Genomic DNA, 15,635 nt, shown 5'->3' with positions numbered 1-15,635 from the left:
TGTTTAGGGTGCCATTTGGGACGGCCTAATATACGCGATCCAAACCACAACTGATTCGGAAGTTGAACTGAAACAAAACTTAAACAAAAGATTCATGAAGCTGTGTTCATGAACGCCTCACATCGGTGACATCTTTAAGTTCTGAATGGTTTAATTAGTTGATTTAATGATGTTTTTGTCTTTTCGGGATCCCTGTTGAATAACTTGCTTCCATTATTGCCCCAAATTTGGAGGAAACCTGTGGTCTTCATTGTTTACACCATGGTTTACATGACTGCTCCAGTATGCCTTAACGATTCTAGACAGTAAATGGACAATTCATTTGTTGCATGATTATAAGGGATGATTGGCAGATTAAACTAATTATATTGTCACTGTAAGAAAAAATTATGAGGACGTTGAAGATCTTAAAGATTAAGTTTTATTGCAGCATAGCAGTGGCAAAGTACATGAAGCACCTTGGGTTCACCAGCATCAAAATAAACCCAGAACACATAACATAATGCATTGGCAAATAATTAGGAATGTGCATCAGTGATATTAGCACATTGTTTTTTTTTGGATAACTCAAAAATCAACAATCAATAGACAATATAATGTCTGTGTGTGTACTAGAGGCTGACATTTTTTCGGGAATCCCACGGGTCACGGGATTCCCGTGGGATTCCTGCAGGATGGGAGTCATCTTTGCTATTAATCACGGGATTTGGACGGTACAGGATAAATGGTTTGGGAGCAGACGGGAGCGGGAATTAACCAATAGCAAAGATGACAAAAAAAGAAAAAAGTAAATGCACCATTTTGTAGTTTCCTTTTAATACGCCTACAATGTAACGCAATTAAAAAATAACTGAAAACTGATTATAATTTAACCAACAGTAATTCTGGATTGCGTCCACCAACAAGTAAATAGGAAATAAGCGAATCAGAACACTGCGCGCCAAACCAGCAGTATGTGCGCAAGCGTGAACCACTAGTGTTTCTGTCTCACTCTGGATATGCCACTGCATCACATTTCTCTCTGCGTGGCGTGGAGTGTCCGTTTTTATGTCGGCTCTCATGTTAACTGGTTAGAGCTTGTGTTAGAGCACAATACCTGCGTGACACACACACTTCTCGAGCCGCGCCGAAACCGCGTGCTAGAAATAGAACCGCAACCGACGCCTATTTTTCACGCGACACGCACGAGTGTTGGAAGTTTTCAGACAAAATTGAAGGCGCAAATACATATTAATAAATTACATTTTGATGCTTGAAAGTCTCTCGTTTTGACAAATGCATATATAATTGCAATTTAAAAAATAGGCCTAATTATCGATTTTCAAATATTGCCCCTGTCAATAGGCCTACAGAACGAAATATTCTGCCGACGTTGTCTTTGCTGTATCAGGCTATATTATGTTTAACATCCAAATGTAGATGGTCTGTCGGCGCACGAGCCACGCAGTCGCAGACAGCACGTGAAGTTCGTGAACACCGAATTCCCTTTTCTGTCTTATCTATTTGTGTTTGAACAGACATGTGCACGAAAAAATAAGCCAGTGTCCGTCTCAACGAGTTTCCCCGTAAACGCAGTCAAAATAAAACGGATGCGTGTCATTACCGGTATTAGATGCGTGCATTCGTCTTAAAGGGACAGCACCCAATATACCTGCAGCTGTTTGTGTCACCAAAGTTAATCAAACAACAAAAGTGAAAGAGAAAAATCATGTTTTGTCAAAAGATAAACTGTATTAATATTTAATACAGTTAATTTACCTGAAAAACATAAAGCACTGCTTTATTTCTGTTTTATTGTGTATACATGTATTTGTGTTTTATTGTATTTATATTTGTATTATGTTTATTAGTTTCTATGATGCACTAGGCCTACCCTACACAATTACCCCAATCATCCTAGAATTATTCATTCTTTACAAAAAGAGCTATTCAAATCATCAGGTGAAATTGTTTTCAGGAAGTAGCAGTAAAGCAAGAAGAAGTGCAAGATAGTTTTTCTAAATTTCATTTGACTCTATGTGCCTATAGGGGTGGGTTGGGGATGGTGGCAATGTAGTATCTGGATATTTGCCGCGGGACGAGGGCTTCGATTACCTCTCTCTTTTTTGACCATACATGTGTTTGCACCCCTGTATGTATTAACTAAACACTAATTGAAGAAAAAAATATATGGGAGCGGTACAGGAGCGGGAGTCAGTTTAAACAGGAGCGGGATGGGACTGGGAGTCAATTTACCAGGAGCGGGATGGGATGGGATTATTTTTTAAACTTTGGTCTGGGAGTGGGACGGGACAAGATTTCTTTCTATGGGAGTGGGACGGGACAGGAGTGAAAATCCACTCCCGTGTCATCCTCTAGTGTGTACGTGCTTTTTAATTTTGTCGTATTGTGTCAATTTCCTCAGTGTGGACATCCTTTATCCACATGTGTGCATCCAATAGACAATAATATATCTAGTGCAAATGAGTATGCAGTCTCTTCATGCCTGTGTCTTTGTGCATTTCTTAGTGTGGGTATGTCCTTTGCACACTTGTTTCCCATCTAGATGGAAAGACTTCTGTCCATAATCTCTGAAGTTGTTTGATCTCCTCTTGTTTCTCTTTTCATTGTCCATTGTCTTTTTCATTTGGACCGCAAGTCCTTCTAGAATAAACTGGTGTTGTTCGAGTATGTGCCTCTCCATCAGTTCCAGCCATCCCATGGTGGGTCTAAGGGTTTCTAGATCTTTTAAGCCTGGAGTTCTGGATCTTTGTCTAGAAATCTCTGCATTTCTAGGTCATGGATCACTCTGTTCTTTTTCTTGAGAAAATCCCCATGGATCCACTGGTTCCTTCTCATCCTTTAAACGACCAGCTCATCTTGAAGCTTATATCTGAAACAATAATCAGAAGAGGTTGGCCTCATAATCACCCCCCTTTTGATAGTGAAATTTTTTTTCTAAAATGTGCTACTATCATAAAACAATTCTACTTTGTATCAGCATCTGTGTCTGGCAAGGTGTGAATGGCTTCTTTATTTCCATTCAGCATTGCCAACTGGGTTTCTAAACTGCTTATTTTCTTAAGAAAATCACGATAGCCCATCTTTCTTTTGTGTGAATATTGACACTGTCTTGCCTTGTGTCCCATCTTCCCAGATGCAAAACACACAACTTCCTGATCTTCCCTTCTTTACAATCCCTGGCAATGTGACCATCCTTTCCACATGTATGACAGACAAAGCTTTGAAGAGGTCTCTCATTGTCTTGACAATGTCTAGCAATGTGACCAGCTTTTTCCATATACATAGCAAAGAATAATACCTTCTGAATTTACTCTTGCAAATCTCCTTGGTCTATGTTAAGATGTACCAGCTGCCAGAGGTGTAAATGACGTGACAAAGGCAGAAATAGCACAGGCCAGAGTGGTTTTAATTCCGAAAGGTGCAAAAATATCAATATCCAATGGCAATAGTAAAGTAATAGAAAAAACAGATTATCAAAAATTATAATACCAAATCCAAATTGTTGACAATACACAAATGCAAGTTGGCTATGCCAATGTACAGGCCCACAAATATAAACGAGATTCAACCTCTCCACACTTGCCCTCTCCCCTAAAATGGCTACCTCTTTTATAGGCCTTAGCTCCTCCTATTTTTGGAAAATACCATTTTAGGGAGAAACCTATTAGTTACAAAGAGGTGACGACATAAACAAATTATCATGACATTTCAACTCTAAATCATACATAATTTATTTCTAGTACAATTTAAAGGGCTCAAAACAATAAAGACAAAACATAAGAAGAAAACTCACATAACAGGTTCTCTCCCTCCCCCAGTTTGAATATGGTTACGTTCCTTGTGTACTTGTTTGGCAAGTGAGGGGTGCACCAGAAGGTATGTGTAGCTGTTTGAAATGCATAAAGCTAACTTGGTAACTGAATTAAATGAAATAAACCCTTATTGTATTAAGTGTTTTTGGTGTACTTTTTTGTGTAATGGTGCAAACAATTTGTTGTGTGCACATTCCAATGCTCAATCCCTTCAAAGTAAAAGTCCTGTGTCACAGTCAGTCTGTGACAGTCTATGATGGAAACCATTAGATAATCTAGAGCATTCTCTTCCACCAAAGGCAGCAACTGATGTCTAGATTTGTCAGCTTTGATTTGAGTATTTGCATTAACATTATTGTTGTAAAACTGTGTCATTTTAACAATAATGTCATTGTATTCAGAGAGAGGTGTCACAAGCTTTGTCACAGTCAGACCGGGTGAGTGGATCATATTTGTTAATCAAGGTAGACATGAAACCGACATGATTCAATATCAGGATTGCCACTGAAAGTTTTAAACGTCTCCGATAATCGTTCAGAAAATGCTGCTGGATGCTCCCCTTTCCTCATGTGCAACTCAGGTATTGTATCTCAATTAACTGACATTACACCTAAGACTTCAAGCAGTGCCTTTTTCCTCTCTGACTTATTAGCAGTTCTGTCCTTTACTTTCTGAATCAAGGCTCCAGACAAAGTATCAGGCAAGAACATTCTTAAAAAAATGCGCACACATCACCATCTGTAAAATTGTAAACTTCAGCATATTCCTCCAAGATTTTCAGAAAGTCTAATGCAGGGGTGCCCAACCCTGCTCCTGCCAATCGACTGTCCTGCACAGTTTATCTCCAACCCTAATCAAACACACCTGAAGCAACCAATTACCGTCTTCAGGATCGCTTATAAATTAATGGCAGGTGTGTTTGATTAGGGTTGGAGATGAACTGTGCAGGACAGTTGATTGGCAGGAGCAGGGTTGGGCACACCTAATGGATCTTGTTTGGCAGGATCAAATTTCCCGATGTTCTTGATCACAGCCTCTAGTTGGATTAAATCCTCTGACTATGGGAGAGGTCATTGGTTCTTCCCCTCTTTCACTAGCACGCATAGTCGTAGTAGTATGGACTGGTGCCATGGGAAATCTGACTCTTCAGTCAGAGTATTGGCTACTGAATGACTGAGAATCTTTTCCCCAACCCTCAGTGCTATCTTCCTGTAAATCTGGCATTTCTGTAACTGGGTTACACAACGTGACCTTACAATGTCTTACTGGTGTTTTTCTCAGTTATGCCATTCTTTATCATCAACTGACAAGCAGTCTTCGCTTCCTCCAATTTGTTGAACAATGTTTCCACGGATTATTTAAGCATGCTATTGTTAGTTCTAAGAAGTATGATCTCATTCTGCATCCTGACCTTTTCTTCTTTCCATATCGTTTCACTAGCCAGGTAGCCAGGCACTTTTTGTAATACTGAGTCGCTCATTTTCAGCCTCTAACTCATCCACTCTCCTCCTATTTACTTTGTATGAAGCAAAAACAGCTTGAAGCGCATTCGCAATTTGTCCTTTTTTGTTCCTAGGCATTTTGGGATCATTTTCAGATAGCCCACTCGTACCATTTATCAACAATATTCTCTATTCCATCAAACATTCTCTAAGAAATGTGTAGCTATTTTCCATTTTCAAAGTCTTATCGGACTTAAGAGTATTTCGTGATTTAATGGTTATTCAAAACGTCTTATTTAAATGACTACACATTGTCTAGTTGCTTTAAGATATCCGTTAGTGTAATTATTCACAGCTACCATACGTCAGACGCAAATGAACAAAACAGCCACGCTACCTCAGGCTTCTTAACCACGGCCACAATCCTTTTGGCTTTAAATTTCACAACTTTAAAAAGTTTAGAGATGAAACAGTCACAGTACGTCAGACAAAACAGCTTTTTCTTATCTTTCCCAATTTTTTTTAAAAATCCCTCTCTGGGTGGCTCGCTAATGTAAGAAAAAATGATGAGGACATTCAAGATCTCAAAGATTAAGTTTTATTGCAGCATATAGCAGTGGCAAAGTACATGAAGCACGTTGAGTTCACCAGCATCAGAATGAACCCAGAACATCCAAATCTCAAACTTTTTATCCTGTTACAGTTTCCTACTCTTAACTTAAATGAAATTGCTATTTTTGTAAAAGTTGTGGTCTGTATGTTAATGAAGTTGTGACACCCCATTTTCTGAGATGGTTCTCTGTGTCCCACACCCATTCCCATTCTACAATTGATGATGACCATTTGCTCAGGATGTGATCAACCCAAATGGTAAAGAAAAAATATAACTTGACTTTCTTCTTCTCTATAATAATTAAGCCATTTTGGGGATGAGCTCATTCTAAAATATACTTTGGAGTGGGATCTGGGTCGAGGCAGACTAACATTTATTTCACTGTTGGTACAGGCAAATCCTAATTGCAACTTTTAACAGCCAAGGTTGTTTCCAGTACATGCAACTGTTCAATGCATGGGAAGGAGGTATCTAATAGCCTATATTTCTTTTTGTAAGAAGAACTATCGTTTATTTATCTAAGGTCTGTTTTCCATATGCAAAATGGGCATTTACTAGGTATCTCAGTCATGACCTTTTGTTAACCCGGTGTTGTATTATGTAAAATACAAAAATCTATTAAATAATTCATTCGTTGTTACAGCTTTCATGAGATGCACTGTGAAGGGCTAAACAATGATCTGAAACCATAAGCCTCAATAAATATTGAAATTTCCCAGGAAAAAAAAGTTGCAGCACAATATAACAAAAACAATCATTTTTATTATCTCTGTGTTCACGTAACCTTCTGCTGCTGAATCAACAGGCATGTTTCCAAACTAGGCCAGTGGATTGGATGTTGGACATGTAATAGCTGTCTCTTTTAGATCAGCATTGCAGCAGTGTAATATGGAGCAAATATTGACCGCTAGAATTGGGAAGGACACTCTTTGATGCGATAATCCATTTTGTGTGCTACTTAAATGACAGCATTTTTGGGTTTTTTAATTTTCCCTTGATTTCTCCCATGGCCATTGAGCAGACTGTTCTGTGGAAAAGAGCCAGCTGTTGAAGAATCAGATGTTTGCGCAGCTAGATGATCTGTGAAGGAGTGTGTTTAGAGGGGCACAGTGAGGTTTTACATGAGATTTTAATAGTGGTGAACACTGCAGTGGTTACCTTCTGTGTATGTGTGTGTGTCTGTTTATGTATGCACTGAAAACGTAAGGCCGAGAAACTCAACAATTCACATTAATTTAAAAATGCAGCATGTCCCCTAGAAAAATATTTTTTTTATATGGTACAGTTACATTTAGAATCAGACATTTTCATTTTTTTTATATAGGCCTATACTGTATTTTAAATTTCTATCTTCATTTATTTTATAAAATTTTAACTGTGATGGCAAAGTCCGTTTACAGCATCCATTACTCCAGGTTAGAAAACATTTTCAGTCTAATCATTCTAATGTGCTAATTTGGTTCATTCTTTATTATTAGCACAGATGAAAATGTGGTTTAATGAAGTATGGAAATTACAATAGAATGACTTGTTTCAGCTGCTGATGTAGTTTTTTTTAGCAAGTCAAATTTTGGTTTTAAAAGTGACCTGTAAAATCCAGGGCTCTCAAGTTGTGAAGACAGGCAAGAGTGACATCCCCCCCCTCAAAGGGCGGGCGGGTTGGACGGGTCGCGGGAATGGGGGTGTTTCATTAATAATATTATTATTAGTGTTTTTGTTGTTGTTATTAATAATTTCTCAAATACAAAGTATTTATTCAATTTCCGCATGTGTGAGAGAGAGAGAGAGAGAGAGAGAGAGAGAGAGATTATGACTGGTGTTGTTTATTGTAAGTGTTTGTTGCCTTTTTGGACTTGTTGCCTTCCACCTGCACTGTCTCTTCCTCTGTCTCCTCCTCTAATGGGCCTACCCTTTTCGCCACCTTCTCTGGGCCAGCATCCTCTAACCTGGCCTTTTTAGGGGACTTTCCTCTCAGGGCGAATGAGAGGATGCTTAAAGGGTTAGTTCACCCAAAAATGAAAATTCTATCAGTAATTACTCACCCTCATGTTGTTCCAACCCCGTAAGACTTTCGTTCATCTTCGGAACACAAATTAAGATATTTTTGATTAAATCTGAGAGCTGTCTCACTCCTCCACAGGCTTATGGACACTATAACTTGCTAGCCCAGAAAATGTATTAAAGACATCGTTAATATAGTCCAAGTGACTCCAGTGGCTCAATCTTAAGTTTATAAAGCGACAAGAATACTTTTTGTGCGCAAAAACCAAAAAAATAACGACTTTATTCCACTATTCATTTCATTCTCTCTCTGTGCCTCGAGTTAGTTTGCGTAGTGTTTTTGCGCAGCACGTCTGTGTTGCACGTCATCACGTAGGCTCACTATTGGGCGATGCTGGTCATGTGTGTGATGCGTGGTGACGTGCAACACAGACACGCTACAAACCGATCTCCTTAAAATTTTCAAGTAGCCTAAATGATCTCATCATTAGACTTACTACCACTTAGAAAACTTGAGTCCTATTGTTTACTCATTTTGCAAGTTGACTACAAGTTCAGCCAACTTAAAGATTTAGGTCCACTGACCTCAAACATAACAGTTTACTTAACAAGCTTGTTCACATTACTAGACAAATATGTGTAAACTGATTGCCTTAAAGGATTAGTTCACCCCAAAATGAAAATTTCCTAATAATTTACTCACCCCAATGCCATCCAAGATATCCATGTCTTTCTTTCCTCAGTGGGAGAGAAATTATGTTTTTTGAGGAAAACATTTCTGGATTTTTCCTCTAACAATGGACTTCATTGGTTACCATCGTTTTTAAGTCCAAATCAATGCAGTTTCAAGAGTCTTTGAAGTGTTTAAATGGGCTGTACGCGATCACAGCTGAAGAAGAGGTTGTTATCTAGTGAAAAGATAGGTCATTTTCAAAAACATTTTTTATAATTTATAGACTTTTTACCTTCAATAGTTCGGATTGAGCTGATCAACAATCGGACAGGGAACTACATCATCACGTTGAAAGGTCACGTCGGCGCCGGCAGAAGTACCGCCCCACTGTTTACAATGCGACCGTACGTAGGAGGATAGTTCAAATAGTATTGTTTGCTATTATATATATAGTAATAGTATTCAGTGAATATGAATATGAATAGTATATGAATAACATTCTGATGAATATGAATAGTAGTTCAAATAGTATTGCCGGCGCCGGCGTGACCTTTCAACGTGATGACGTAGTTCCTGTCCATTTGTTGATACAACCCATTTGTGAGCTCAACCTGGCAACCTACAACCCAGTTGTGCCGTCGATATCTGCGCAGGTAGTAGACGCGGGAAGTTGAATAAGCGTTACTGGTAGAAATGGGAAAAGACTCCGTGTCAAGTAAATATTTAACGCAATTAACGCAGCATCCGTTTTTTTCTGTCATCCTTTGGCTGCATGGCGTTACATTATAGGCTATTATGCGCTTTTATTCTTGCTAAACCATTCAAGCCATATAGGCTACTTATTTTATAAAACTTTAAAAGCGGAAAGCGCATCACTCATTCCTGGGAATACATTTGACATCGCAGCCTGACCTTGACGGAAATAAATATCCTACGCCAAAAGTAGGCTACCAGAGGAAAAAGTCTCAGCTGTGCTCAGATTTGTAAACCGTACAGTTGCTTTGGTTTTTCAATCCATACCCATTTCGCCCCGTGGCTCAAAAGGGACACAACAAAAATAGGGACACCCGAGAAAGCCAAAATAGAATGCAAAATGTATTACCCAAATAGAACTATACAGAAAAAAAAAAAAACTACGTACAACAGTGAACAAATTCATAATCCGTGGACGCTTTCGCAATCGTTGTTTTGTAAATCGTTCTTTCGCAATAGTTGTTTGTAATATTCAGTTCCTGTGAAAAATTGTGAAATACTGTTTGGATGTAATATTAGTAGGCTATACACAGGTGATGAGTAATATTCAGTAGGCTACCAGTAAACTCCAGCTGTTGGACCAGTTTCTTACGGTAACTGAATATTACACAACATCACCTGTTCAGTTTTGAAAACTGTAGCCTACTCACAGATTTGTGGCCTATACCTTATTTTAGAAATCTGTTTTTCTGTATATTGATTTGTTGTGTATTGTTAAGATGAATACAACTGTCTTAACTGAATTTTTCTATGATTTGGCGATGGGGTGTGTAATGTATAGATGACATGAAACCGCATGTGGTTGAACTGAAACCCCCGCCAGGTCTCCCGTATTTTGATACCAAAATGGTGACAGGTATGGAAATGTGGTTGGCCTAGATGCACAACAATGCACACAAATTGCACAACAAGTAAATAAGAATCTCTAGCTTGCGAAACAGACCACTCACTGGTGCTAGCTGGAACAGCACACACACTAAACACCAGCTTCAACTTTATCAGAGGACATTCTAAAACACTGGCTCTTTAGACAGAGTTTCAAAGAAAAAGCCATGTCGCATCTAAGAAAAGGCCATGTAGATGGAAAAATAACAATTAATGGATGGCAAACGATTAGAAAAGCATGTTAAAATGGATTGATGAATCCAAGTTTTAGTATGAATGATTCATTGATAGAAAGAAAGAAGAACAGCATTGTTTCATCAGTAACACAAACAATATTATATATATATATATTTTATTTTATTTTAAGCAATGAATAAAAACATAAAAAAATAACTAATGCACATAGTGATTCCAAACTTTTGAACAGTATACACTATAGCATTCAAAAGTTTTGGATCAGTACGTGCTTAAAAAAAAAAAAAAAACCTAATTGATCAAAACAGTAAAGGCATTTGCAGAATATTTCTATTTCAAAAGAAATGCTGTTCTTCAGAAATTTCATCAAAGAATCCTGAAAAATATTTATCACGGTATTTCCACAAAAATGTTTTGCAGCACAATTGTTTTTTAACATTGAACATTGAAGTTATGTTTCTTGAGCCTCAAATCAGCATTTTAGAATGAGTTCTGAAATATCATGTGACACTGAAGACACAGGAATAAATCACATTTTTAAATATATTAACATAGAAAACATGATTATATGAACATAGAAAAACTCTTACTATTACTGCCATTTATTTCCCAATATAATCATAAGAAACACTGTATAAAAGCATTAAATTATAAATTAAATGAAAATATTTTGAACAGTGTATGTCCAAAAACATGGTATAGGCCTGTCACAATCACACATGCGTTATGATGATGATTAATTGTTATAAGTAATTGTGTTTAATGTTTAATTCAGTTTTGTTCATGTCACTTAAAATATAAGCCATAAGTATTTGTACTTGGAATCATATGTAATGTAATAATACAAATTATAATAAAATAGGTCATATTTACTTAAATGCTGTAAAAATTCATATAATATAATAATATAATGCAGTCTGATTAAACCTAGCTTTGTATACTTTGTGTTAGACTATCTTTATTTACTCTACAACAGTCTTTTTTAATAATCTTTGTTAGATGATAACAAAGATTATCATCTTTGATAATGAATAACCACTATTAGATGATTAATCAACCATGATTATTCGATCTAATCGCAATTATTTGAGATAACCACGATAAAAGACAAAAGCAGGTATATAAAACATTTAGATTTTCATATGCCTGAGGTTTGACCTTTACACTTTAGACATTCTTAGCGTTTGTCAACCTCTTGTGCAAGTTTAGATTTCCAGTGTACATATTACAAAAATAATGTGTCGACATTCATATTTATGAGGAAGTGTGCAGCATGTGGCAACGGGGAGTGATGAAATGGTCATGGGCAGCATTTCTACGAAAAAATGCATTGCATAACAATTCAATTGCCGACCCATGTGAACCTCATTTGTGCTTAGTGTTGGGGTCTATAGTAAACATGCATCGCACTGTGGAGCAGACACTTGTTTAGCCCTGGTTAGGAGGAGGCTGGATTGTCTCTGCTGGAGAGGAGAATGTATTATACAAATGTGGCTCACACTGCGGGGAGGAAGGGGACGAGGAGGGGATGTGTTGAAGGTCGAGGGCCTGATGATGATGCCCGTCCGTAAGCTGTCAGCACTCACATCACCTGCTGGCTGTTTTCCCAAGCACATTTCAGCACTTCACCTTCCTCATGCCTTAGCCTCATCCGGCAGGCCAGGCCAGAGTTCAGCCTCCTGGAGTGGTGTGGTTGGCTCAAAAAAAAATGTTCTGAAGATGAGAATATTTCATAAAAGAGGTTTTTGCAATAGGCTTGAAGAGGGCATTAATGGAATAGATATTGGAGACATTATCATTGCTTTATTCAGCATGTAGTGCGACTGAAAAATACAAGTGTGCTGTTATTCAGGGATTATGTAGCAAGTCTGTTCTAATTTATCATTTTTATATATGTATGAAATATTGCTGCACTGGATTTTGTAGACGTGTGTGAGGTACACAAGCATTCGAGAGAATATGGGGAATGCGTCTTATATAATGTATTTGTATATATTGTTCCTGACCTTAACCTTAGTCATAAAAGCATAAAAGCATTGTTACCGTTGTGGATAGTTGCAGAGAACAAAGGAGGAACTCAAATACGAGTATGCATAAAACATATTGAATTTCCTGTGTAAGGCATGGTGATGTATCATAATATTTTTTGTGATATATTGAATTCATATAAAATAAAGCAGCATTGTGAACATTGCCATGATTTTAATGCAGTTTTTATTTGGATGTTGACTTCTGAAAACTACATCTTGTATCCCTCCCTGACATGTGACTTATTGTTTCAGTATTTATTCAAGTATATGTAACGATTGCAGTTTATTATTTTTTAAATGAGTCCATTTAAATTAGAATGATTAATTATACTTGGGTTTATTTAGTGAAAAAAAAAAAACACACAAAACATGCTTTGCTTTTGCCTGATGTTTATACGGTAGTCCTGGGATTTCACTCATGGGTTGTGAAATGAACTGTGTCCTAAGCATGTCAGTCAGCCAGGAGATGATCTTTGTGGTCGTAATCAATTTAAGGTTAATCCCGGCATGACACCTATTTGGCCTCAGCTGTGCCAATGCAGCAACTGACAGCATTAGCAGCATTGGCACTGCTGCCAGGCTCTTTTCCAGGGCATCAGGGCAATGTGAAGTGTGACCGTAAATAGCACCTTCCCAGGGGCTCACAATACCAAGTCACCAAGCCACCCGAGTGGGGAAGTAATCGCCTCCATTATGCTCTAGGTGCTTCGGAAAAAAGCGAAAGAGGAAAAAAGGCAAACAGCCCTGCAGTTGTGTTGCCGCGGATCAGAATCCAATTAAACACTGTTTAGTTCTACATAAGCCGCCAGTCATAGCCTGTTGACTCATGAAATTAATGCATTATTGTGGCACAAAAGAAACCAGTGCACTAGAATGCACAGCATTTCCTCAGGCTGCATTTCAGACAAATTGACATAGCGTATTACCTGGCAGATGTTAACACCAAAGTGCACACAAAAACAAAAAAAACATTGTTTGTTACAATGACAAAAAACAACACCAGGATATCGATAATCCTAATCACGTGCCAGAATTGACTTTTTCTTTCTCATTTTTTTTTGTCCCTCAATCCTCTACAAAAGAAGGTCAGTATGCTTACTGGTTCTTTTTGTAAAACATTTTTTATGTTTGATGGAATCCATCCCACTATGTTGGGATGCATCCCTGTGCTCCTTCCACACTGCAGCCTGTCAATGTAAATAATGACCACTGCAGTGCCCCTGTGCATCTTGAAGGCAATTTATGAATGCGTAAAAACTATTAAAGGTTAAGGGTTGCAAACTTCTACGGTTGTTCCTATAATGGACATGGGAGATGCCCTGCGGAGGTGACAAATGAAGGTCCTAAAGTTAAACGCACTGTGAAATCACAAAAAGGAAAGCTTTAAATGAGTAAACAGCATTCATGAACCTCGTCTTCTTAACAACAGTAGATAAAATTCCAATGCAAGGCCTATTTTCTTTTCTACAAACTCATTTCCTGAGAACATGAAAAATTTATAACAAAGAATAGAAGAATAGCAAAGTGCAGTAAATGATAAAACTATTTGTCAAGTCAAGTCGTCACCTTTTTTTATATAGTGCTTTATACAATACAGATTGTTTCAAAGCAGCTTTATAGTGATAACAGGAAAATGATGCAAACAGTGGTCAACGAACAAACAACGTTGTGATTATGATTCATTCATGACATTCAGGGCTGTGTTGTGGTTGTGTCAAAAAGCATAATGACTAACATGGATCATGTGTGCCTTGACGTGCGATATACAGCCTTGACGTCACTGAATTTCGTTCAGAGTTGTGCGACAGCCAATCACTGTTTGCGGATACCATAGAAATGAATGAAAAGTGCTGTAAACCGAATCACACCTGTCGCGCAATTTTCCGTGACTTCTCTCATAAAAAAACATGACATCCATTAAAAAAACAGATTCTTGTCTCCTTCCCTGTGTACCGCAGCGTTAGCAGGCATTACGCTTTTTCCGGCTAAAGTTGCAGGCTTGCCTTCAAGTGGCTTTGGTTTCGCATTTCGGCGCATTCCAATGTTTAAGTTTTGTGAAATCTGACCTGTGTATTCGTATTGTATGTTTAGGGGTGGACCTTCATGCTTACTTTTTTTTTATAACATTTTTATGTTCTTATGATTCACATTGTACGAATTCATGCAAAATTGCCACCTTGTAACCTTTAAACTTTTCTAAGTACATTACAATTTCGGAACCAAAATGAACACATTGTTTTTACACTAGATTTTTTTAATTGATCCTTTTTTTCTTATGTCACTGAACCAAATATAAGATGTAAACCAAATGAATGGCCATGAACAAATACCATGCGGGTCTCCTGTTGCTAATGCAACTACCATTGAGATAAATAGGAATGCTAACAGATAGCTCTCTCCAGACCTCCTTGGTGTAAACAGGCTTCTCCTCCCCCATACCTCACTAAACCGTGTCCCAAGGGTCAGTGTGTTAGGATTGAGACCTCTTTTTGCTGTTGCATGGGGCACTTTTGCAAATCCAGCTAAGCAGGTGCTCAGTTTCAGTAGCCTAATGTGTGTTGAGTGTCTGAATGCCACACCGGAGCTCAGGCAGCCCTGTCTGAATCACTTTGGATCAAATTAATTCAACCAGGTGTGCCCCCACACTGCTGGGGTGCAGGTGACACCTGCTACATTCCTTTAATTAGAGGTAAAACAGCTGTTTCTGGATAGACCTATGGAATAAACCCCATCCACTCGCGCTCCCATCGGAACGTCTCCTTTGAATCAAGATGCAGGGAGTATAAGCGACATTTGACTCGCCATCGTGAGAGGGACACGCGCAGGACATAGAGGAGACTCATGCATAATAAGGGAAGATCTAGGACATTTCCAAGTGGTAAATGTTTTCACCGTTCAGGAGACTTGGGTTCTCAGTTCTATTGAAGTCTCAGTGTCAATATCAGATGTTTCAGGTTTTGAAATAGGCTATACTTCAGAGAAGGACAATGATTCAGATGATTCGGCTTTAAATAAACGTGGAGATTGAGAGTGATAGTTTGACAGGTTGTATCTGTAGCAGTTGCTGACTGCATAGATAAAGTCATGAATAGCCACTGACTCAGTGTTACTGGACGGCGGCCAGTCCTAATGGCAGAGCAACAGGGGGATTTCATTCACACTCAAAGTAACAGCAGGGGAAATCCCATGAGACACTGGGGGGAAGGAATGGTTTAAGAGAGCTTGGAT

The sequence above is a fragment of the Rutilus rutilus genome, assembly GCF_951802725.1.
Source record: "Rutilus rutilus genome assembly, chromosome: 1".
NCBI lineage: Eukaryota > Metazoa > Chordata > Actinopteri > Cypriniformes > Leuciscidae > Rutilus > Rutilus rutilus.
The sequence above is the reverse complement of the archived record's forward strand: the minus strand, read 5'-3'. Positions refer to the sequence as shown.